A 9,685-nucleotide genomic window follows, 5' to 3' on the forward strand; every position below is an offset into this window, starting at 1 on the left:
GTGTTGTCTTGTTGTTTGCTGTGTGTGTTTGCTTCCTCTACCCATTTCTCCAGCGTTCACTGATGTCTTCTTCTCAACCCATCATCGAACGAAGGGGGGATATGTAGCGACAATGAGAATGAACCAAACACAATTGAAGCTTTTAGGTGACTGTTCATACATAATCCCACAAAGAGTCTTCACATTCCAGAATCAAATCACCAGACCCAGAGCCATAGGCTCCAGAGAATCTGCAACCGGAAGGACCTTTTATTGTTTAACTAAAGGAAGAACGTTGTCAATGTTTTATAATTTGGCAAAAGAGATCTGTTCAGAAATGGTGAAACAAGAGGCCCTAACAAGAGGTTACCTGACCCCTGCGACTAACAGACTACGACTTTCTTAAGGACCAAGGTCCCATGACAGAGATGTAAAACAGACTTCCCCCTTCTTGAAGACCTTTGAATGACCTCATTGTTGAGACCTCTTAAAAATCACAGAGACAAGAGACTTTTCATAAAAAAATGCATACAATCATCACAAAACAATTCTTGACGAACTAGAAAAGACCCCATTCTCAAATAACCATATAGTATCTTATTGTCTGAATTCCAAATTCCTCCAGGAGGTGGGACAAAACACTTGAGTTTAAAACCTTAGACCCGAACAGGACTTTAGTAGAATAATGCGCTAGAAGAATTGAACAGAAGTCGGGCGAGCTCTCTCTCGAAAAAGGTCTCGGCAGAACAACAAGTCGGGTGGAGCAGACGATGGTTATATTAACCATGTAGACGCGTAGAGACAAAGAACCCAAATTAAGATCAGAAGAACGGGTTTCAACAGTTTCATTCAAGCCATCATCATCTACTCTCGTCTAAATTTTCTTTCTTTCCTCAGTTTTTCTTTATTTTCTTGTTAAAAGTCTCGGTTCTAAGTTAAGTTTCGTTTTAACGTTTCAACTGCAAAACCAGCTTCCAACTTCAAAGATTTTCATTCATCCGCGCCAACACACCACGTGACTGGCTGTCCAAGATCTATCCAGGCACAAGAGAAGATCAGCCAAACTAACGGACCGGGAAACCCCCTTTACTATGGAAAAGGAATCCCCAAAAGCAACGCAAGGACAAGCAAGTAGCCTCCAGACTAAACTGGTGTATATTTATAAAATTGCATAACCCGCCTAAGAAACAATAGAAGGGTTAAATTAATGATTGATGGTTCGTTCAGGTCATGTCTTATAAGTGTATATAGAAACTTGGGATTTCACCATCTCACTCTTAAAACTCATTCTTTCCTCACTCTCTTCTTTCTGCAACTCGTATGAATGTTTGTGTGCGTGTGTTTGTGTTAGATATTAGTTTTATGTTCTAGGATAATCAATAAAGTCTTGTTTATATTTTAAAGATAATTGTCTTGTGTTATGTGCTTACAGATTTAGTGTCTTGAACAGCGATCAAGCTACCAATGCTTTTACCCTTGAATTATTTCTAAATTTAGCTGTTAGCTGGGAATTAGTCTTTCTTGGCCAGCAAGATATTATATTTCCTAGAATTAATAATTGTTTATGCTTTCCGTTCATTGGATGAACTGAAAAAATTATCATTCTATTGATTCTGCTACAGTAAATTCTGAAAATAATTAAATAATTAATTATTGATCATAATCCGTTATGAATAATAATTAGTTATATTTATACGGGCGTATAAACGCTACAGGGTTTAAAAATATGGAGCATTGTATTATGATGTTGATGTGATACAGATATTAACATGTATCTACTATATTAATTAATCAAAGTATGATTTTTTTTTAAATATGGAGCATTGTATTATGATATTGATGTGATACAGATATTAACATGTATCTACTATATTAATTTATCATAAAGTATGATTTTAAAAATGTACAAATTTTTTTATGTTCATTATGCTAAGTTTTTTTTAAACCATATCACAAAAGTATCAGTTTAACTTGACTGCTTTACAGCAATGTTTATTTTGCATTATGCTATGTTGTTTTAACTGTTGTATTTTTTTATCTGATGTAACTGAAATCTGCAGCATCGTTTATTTAAGCTGCGGGGTTTCCATAAAGGACCTTAAAATAAATGTTTTGGATTTATTCCGTTTTAAATCTTATTTAGAGATTATTTTAGTCAGACATACTTATATGTGCATAGGCCTATTTTATACACACTCCAAAATAGCTCTGCCCACTCCCATGAAGCACTGCGAATAACATAATCTCCCTACCCTCTCAAAACACTGAAATGTTTGTATAAGCTATATATGCATATTTTGCATATTTATATATAAATATATATTTTTTTAAATCACTATGGGAAATAAGAATGAAAAATAGGGGGAGGCACTGTTGCACTCTATGTATAATGAACAATTGACAGATGAACTGACAGATATTTTATGTAAACAGGCAAAATCTCTGCATCTGATGATGGCCATGTGTTTTCGCCGATCATAACTGGTTTAACTCTTGGCTCCTTTGAGATCAATATGACTTCTGCCAAACCAAATGTGCCGGCATATTGTCAGTGTAATACACAAGAAACTATTAATACACGAGAAACTATTAAAACAGTTTTCGCCAATGTAATGTATAAAATTATTCTTAATTAATCAGTCGTAGTTAACTATTTGGGACCAATTTTAAGGAAGGTTACATTCTGGTCTAACAGTGTCATGTACAAATTTGCAATACAGAATTGTTTTGTGTTTTTGGTACTATTGGATCAAGTTTTGTAGAATTTATTTTATGTGCTGTAATGCTCCTGGATTATTCGGACTCAGAATTGTAACTAGACTAAATCAAAAATGGCTGCCAAAATTAACACTGTTTCTAACTGATCGGACTAACGGTCAAACTCGGCAAAAACTCCCATTGACTTAACATTGCGGAATGTTCAGATTTTCAAACTGGCCAACTGCCAAAAATTCAAATCTAAACTCCTTGAAGCCCTAGTCTGAATCAAACTGCCATTCTATATACTATATGAGCCATTGAGACTCATTTAAACTAATAAACTAATCTATCTTTGACAATTTTCTATCTACACTTAAACTCTTAAACTCATAATAAATTAATCAACTCTAAACTTGAACTCTTAGACTCATTTAAACTTATAAACTCTAAACTCATAAACTTATACACTTATAAACTCATACACTTATGAACTCATGAATTCATACACTTATGAACTCAAACTCATTAATTAATAAACTCTGAACTCTTACTCATTTAAACTTATAAACTCTTAACTCATAAACTCGTACACTTATAAACTCATGAATTCATAAACTTATAAACTCTAAACTCATAAACTTGTACACTTATAAACTCATGAATTCATAACTTATGAACTCATGAATTCATAAACTTATGAACTCTTAAACTCATAAATTAATAAACTCTGAACTCTTACTCATTAAAACTTATCAACTCTAAGCTCATAAACTTGTACACTTATAAACTCATAAACTCATACACTTATAAACTCATGAATTCATACACTTATGAACTTATGAATGCTTTCAAGCATTCACACTATTGAAATCCAAATCTTTATTATTATTATTCCGTATTCTTCCGTGGTCGCTTTCAACTCCTCTCTACTTTGTGCTACAAAAACCATTCAAGTATCAAAATGTTCAGCTTTTCAAGGACATGTGTGCTATTATTTTTCTTTTTTATAACTTTTATACTTTTTAAATTATTAATCTTTTTGTGCATTTTTTTTAACATGTAAGTCAATGGAGAATTCTTCAAATCCTGCTTTATGCTCCTTCTGCTTTCAAAGCCCACTACTTCTGCATACTTTCAGCTATTTTTGTCATTTCAACTTTAAAATGTTGAGAAATCTTTAAGCTATTAACGTTGTATTCAACTTTTTGAAATCTTTCTTTCTTTCTACCTAATCTTTCTTTCTTTCTAACTAATCCATCTTTCTTTCTTTCTAACTAATCCTTCTTTCTTTTTCTTTTTCTTTCTTTCTTTCTTTCTTTCTTTCTTTCTTTCTTTCTTTCTTTCTTTCTTTCTTTCTACCTAATCTTTCTTTCTTTCTTTCTACCTAATCTTTCTTTCTTTCTTTCTACCTAATCTCCTTCTTTCTAACTAATCCATCTTTCTTTCTTTCTAACTAATCCTTCTTTCTTTTTCTTTCTTTCTTTCTTTCTTTCTTTCTTTCTTTCTTTCTTTATTTCTTTCTTTCTTTCTTTCTTTCTTTCTTTCTTTCTTTCTACCTAATCTTTCTTTCTTTGTAACTAATCCATTTTTCTTTCTTTCTAACTAATCCATCTTTCTTTCTTTCTAACTAATCCTTCTTTCTTTCTTTCTTTCTTTCTTTCTTTCTTTCTTTCTTTCTTTCTTTCTTTCTACCTAATCTTTCTTTCTTTCTTTCTACCTAATCTCCTTCTTTCTAACTAATCCATCTTTCTTTCTTTCTAACTAATCCTTCTTTCTTTTTCTTTCTTTCTTTCTTTCTTTCTTTCTTTCTTTCTTTCTTTCTTTCTTTCTTTCTTTCTTTCTTTCTTTCTTTCTTTCTTTCTTTCTTTCTTTCTTTCTTTCTACCTAATCTTTCTTTCTTTGTAACTAATCCATATTTCTTTCTTTCTAACTAATCCATCTTTCTTTCTTTCTAACTAATCCATCTTTCTTTCTTTCTAACTAATCCTTCTTTCTCTTTCTTTCTTTCTTTCTTTCTTTCTTTCTTTCTTTCTTTCTTTCTTTCTTTGCATTTCAGTTAAGCATTTTAAGCATTCACACGCATGTTCCGCAGGAAATGCTCTGTTTCTAGTTATTATTCTTTTTATGAGCGCTAAAATTTCTGACTCTAACTCCTCCTAGAGCTTTAACTCTACAAACTCCAAACTCGGCTCAGACACTCAAACTGTTCTGACTTAGTGTGCTATATCTTTTCTAACTGATCGGACTTACGGTTTTCCTAAAAATGACGATCAAACTCGGAAAAAACTCCCATTGATTTAACATTGCGGAATGTTCAGATTTTCAAACTGGCCAACTGCCAAAAATTCAAATCTAAACTCCTTGAAGCCCTAGTCTGAATCAAACTGCCATTCTATATACTATATGATCCATTGAGACTCATTTAAACTAATAAACTCATCTATCTATCTATCTATCTATCTATCTATCTATCTATCTATCTATCTATCTATCTATCTATCTATCTATCTATCTATCTATCATCTGACTATTTTATCTATCTATCATCTGACTATTTTATCTATCTATCTATCTATCTATCTATCTATCTATCTATCTATCTATCTATCTATCTATCTATCTATCTATCTATCTATCTATCTATCTATCTATCGATCCATCTATCTATCATCTGACTATTTTATCTATCTATCTTTTTCTTTCTTTCTTTCTAACTAATCTATCTTTCGTTCTTTCTTTCTAACTAATATTTCTTTCTTTCTAACTAATCTATCGTTCTTTCTATCTTTCTGTCTAACTAATCTATCTTTCTTTTCTAACTAATCTATTTCTTTCTAACTAATCTTTCTTTCTTTCTTTCTTTCTAACTAATCTATCTTTCTTTCTTTCTAACTAATCTTTCTTTCTTTCTAACTAATCTTTCTATCTTTCTTTCTTTCTAACTAATCTATCTTTCTTTCTTTTCTAACTAATCTTTTTATCTTTCTTTCTTTCTAAATAATCTTTCTTTCTAACTGATCTTTTTATCTTTCTTTCTTTCTAAATAATCTTTGTTTCTAACTGATCTTTTTATCTTTCTTTCTTTCTAAATAATCTTTCTTTCCAGCTAATCTATCTTTCTTTCTTTTCTAACTAATCTTTCTTTCTAACCAATCTTTCTTTCTTTCTAACTAATCTTTCTTTCTTTCTTGCTTACTTTTTTCTTTCTTTCTTTCCTTTCTGTCTTTCTTTCTACTTAATCTTTCTTTCTAACTGATATTTTTCTTTCTTTCTTTCTTTCTTTCTACATAATTTTACTTTCTTTCTTTCTTTCTTTCTTTCTTTCTTTCTTTCTTTCTTTCTAACTGATCTCTCCTACTAATCTGTCCTTTCTTTCTTTCTTTCTAATTAATCTTTTTTCTACCTTATCTTTCTTTTTTCTTTCTCTCTTTCTTACTAATCTTTATTTATTTATTTCTTTCTAACATTTATATCTAACAATTCTTTCAAACCTTTCTTTCTTTCTAACCTATCTATTTCCTTTCTAAATGTTCTTTCTTTCTACCTAATCTTTTGTAGGGTATGAGCGCAGAATCATGGAGTCAGCATTCCTTAACACAATAAACACACGTTAACAGGGGTTTCTAAAGCCCCAACCTATGACTCTTCCAATTCTAAATCTTCCGTTAGCGCCAGCCAGTCTGGAGGGTAGATTAGTTTGTGACACCTTTACAGCGTAATGAGTCCCCACAGAGATCCTCGCGCGATCCTGATTTGTTCGCGAGCCAACATCCAAGAAGACCGTTATCTCCAACCCCCCCCCCCAGCGAGGAAGGAATGCCAGATGCGCAAATGGACAACACACACACACACACACACACACACACACACACACACACACACACACACACACACATATATGCATCTACAACATTAAAACCCAGAAATGAGTGATTATGAAATGTAAACATGATGTATTCCTGTATGTTTGAAGTTTATACTGTATCCTGTCTATCTAGGACTGTTAGTTATGTAGTTGAACCTTGCGGACTTCTATAAAGGTCTAAGAGTTTAAATATATCCTTGTATGCGTAACAAACACGGAGTGATTGGTATTAAACGAAATCGCTCAACTTGCTCGAGCCAAATATATGTAAGAAGTTAATGAAAAATATAGTTTACTATGTTTTCCATCTTTGGAGTGAAAAGAGACCAAAACTAACATCACTGGTGTTCTTAGATAACGGCGTTTACGACCCAAAGGAATGTTCACAGAACTGCCACCCTCTCTGAATTCTAACCAAGGAGGAGAAATGAATCCTGTATTCATATATATACAGTATATGCTATTATATATCCACTTGAGAATTGTACGAACAATGTATCTAAGTTCCCTATTTCATGAGTTGCCTTTTTGTGGTTTGGTCTATGTTTCTCGACAACTCTAATGCGATAATGTTTTAAACTCGGCCAACTAATGTTTAACCAAATCCATTTGTGGCAAGTTTGGTCTTGATAAACTCCAATCTTCATTCCCCATTTGTTAATTGACATTACATTTTGCTAAACTTGTGACGCATTAGTATTATAAGAATTGTGAAGATTCTGCTCTTAAACACCCTAATTTCGTCGGTTTCAAATGTCTCTCTCTTAGACAAAGAGCAATAAAAACCAAAGTCCCGCCTGTGAAATTCCAACCCTCTAATTGGCCAAGTCAACAGGAAGAGGCCGGATTTCTCCAAGGTGATAAATGACGCTTCCCCCCTCCGCTCGTCTCTCTGTTACTTTTGACTGTCAAAATGTAGGGTCTCGCCTCCGGGCGAGCTCTTCGCCTTTCTTTTATTTGTTTCTAGTTTAGTTTGTGTTTTTCAGTCTTAGATAAGTCTCCGTGTTTAATTCCAATCGACGAGTGAAAAGAACACCGCGTGACATATCTCTTCAGCAAATCCATCTACAAGGGACCTTTAAACGAGCGCGCGCTCGTTTTGAAGGAGAAACACGCGCACGTGACCACGTGGCGAGAGACGCACACACGCGTCTTCACCAGCCATGCGAAGATGTGACGTTAACTCCGCGTGATTTCCCCGTAGAGATCTTTATTTCTTTTCTTTGTTAGTCAAAGTTTTGTTTTCCGTAGTCGACTCTGTTCACTTCCACAAAGTGAAACAAACTTAGCCGAACTATTTTCCTTTGGTAATGTTACCCCAAAGACTTGGAAACTCCGTTCAACGCGCGCCAAGCAGCACCCAGTGACGCTTCCTAAAGGACTCCGCTCACGCACGCGCAGGAATGCCGCGACACAGAGAGACCCAGAAACTTAAGTATATCTCTTTATAGAGCTTCTAAGAAGTATTAAGATGATGTTTTCGTGTTGTCACAGGCAGGGGACTGTCAGGGGAATGTTGCCAATGCTCTCTCTCTCTCTCTCTCTCTCTCTCTGTCCCTTCCCCTCTCACACGTGTTTCCATTGTCCACACTCTATGCATTTCTCGTCCATCGATGCCTTATCGTGTATTGTTGTTTATATGTTTGTAAATACATATATCCCATGTAACCGTAGTAAATACATAAGTAGTTCTGCCTTATTAAATTCATTATATTCATCTGATTGATGTACTGCCTTTTTGCTCATTTAAGTCCCTTAAGTGCCAAAAGATCTTATAGCAACAAGCTTACAAATTAAAGATACTTTAAAGAGTATGTGTTTATAGGGCAGGAAACCCAATTCTTGTGGCCACAGAATTGCTTTTCCTGAAATCCTATAAAGTAAGATGATATTGTGGATTCCCACAGATATTAGTCTGACAATTGAGCTAATTAATTTAGCCTGTTTTGTAAGACGTGGTCCGTGCAGGTAATTGCAATCAACTTGTGGTTAAGTGCAAGGATACACAAGCATGCATGCAGGTAAAATTACATATCATCCCTTATCGGGAGTTTTATTAACATGTAAGACTGATCTAATCCAAATTTGTATGAATAATTATTAATTACCAATTATTAATTATGATATGCAAATTCCCCACGGATTAGATCCGCCCCAGAGTCTTTACACTTTCTTTCTTTTTATTTCTTTCTAACTAATCTTTCTTTCTTTCTAACATTTCTAAAATACTTTAGCAACACCATAGCAACCCCCCAAAATACCCTAGAACACCCTAGCAAACCACCAGAACACCCTAGCAACTGCCTAGCAACCACCCAGAACACCATAGCAACCACCCAAAATACCTTAAATCACCCTAGCAACACCATAGCAACCACCAAAAATACCCTAGAACACCATAGCAACACCATAGCAACCACCCAGAACACCCTAGCAACCACCCAAAATACCTTAAATTACCCTAGCAACACCATAGCAACCACCCAAAATGCCCTAGAAAACCCTAGCAACCACCAGAACACCATAGCAACCACCCAAAACACCCTGGCAACCACCCAAAATACCTTAAATCACCCTAGCAACACCATACCAACCACCCAAAATACCCTAGAACACCCTAGCAACACCCTAGCAGCCACCCAGAACACCCTAGCAACCACCCAGAATACCTTAAATCACCCTAGCAACACCATAGCAACCACCCAAAATACCCTAGAACACCCTAGCAACACCATAGCAACCACCCAGAACACCCTAGCAACCACCCAAAATACCTTAAAACATCCTAGCAACACCATAGCAACCACCCAAAAAAGCCTAGAACACCATAGCAACACCATAGCAACCACCCAGAACACCCTAGCAACCACCCAGAACACCCTAGCAACCACCCAAAATACCTTAAAACACCCTAACAACACCCTAGCAACCATCCTAAATAGAGTAGAACACCCTAGCAACACCATAGCAACCACCCAGAACACCCTAGCAACTGCCTAGCAACCACCCAAAATACCTTAAAACACCCTAGCAACACCATAGCAACCACCCAAAATACCCTAGAAACACCATAACAACCACCCAGAACACCCTAGCAACTGCCTAGCAACCACCCATAACACCCCAGCAACCACCCAAAAT

The 9,685-nt window shown here is 34.9% G+C and overlaps 1 long non-coding RNA gene across 1 annotated transcript; it reads right to left on the reverse strand.

Annotated features, from left to right (window-relative positions):
• Window positions 1-3,104: 3,104 nt before the first annotated feature.
• LOC143749585 (uncharacterized) lies at window positions 3,105-9,530 on the reverse strand. The gene is made up of 2 exons (XR_013207041.1): window positions 9,445-9,530; window positions 3,105-3,138 (listed from the first exon to the last, which is right to left on the reverse strand). It is a non-coding gene; the product is annotated as an uncharacterized LOC143749585 (long non-coding RNA).
• Between the last annotated feature and the right edge of the window lie 155 nt (window positions 9,531-9,685).

This window comes from Siphateles boraxobius, unplaced genomic scaffold (assembly GCF_051911475.1).
Source record: "Siphateles boraxobius isolate OS27281-9 unplaced genomic scaffold, OSU_SipBor_1 25, whole genome shotgun sequence".
Taxonomy (NCBI): domain Eukaryota; kingdom Metazoa; phylum Chordata; class Actinopteri; order Cypriniformes; family Leuciscidae; genus Siphateles; species Siphateles boraxobius.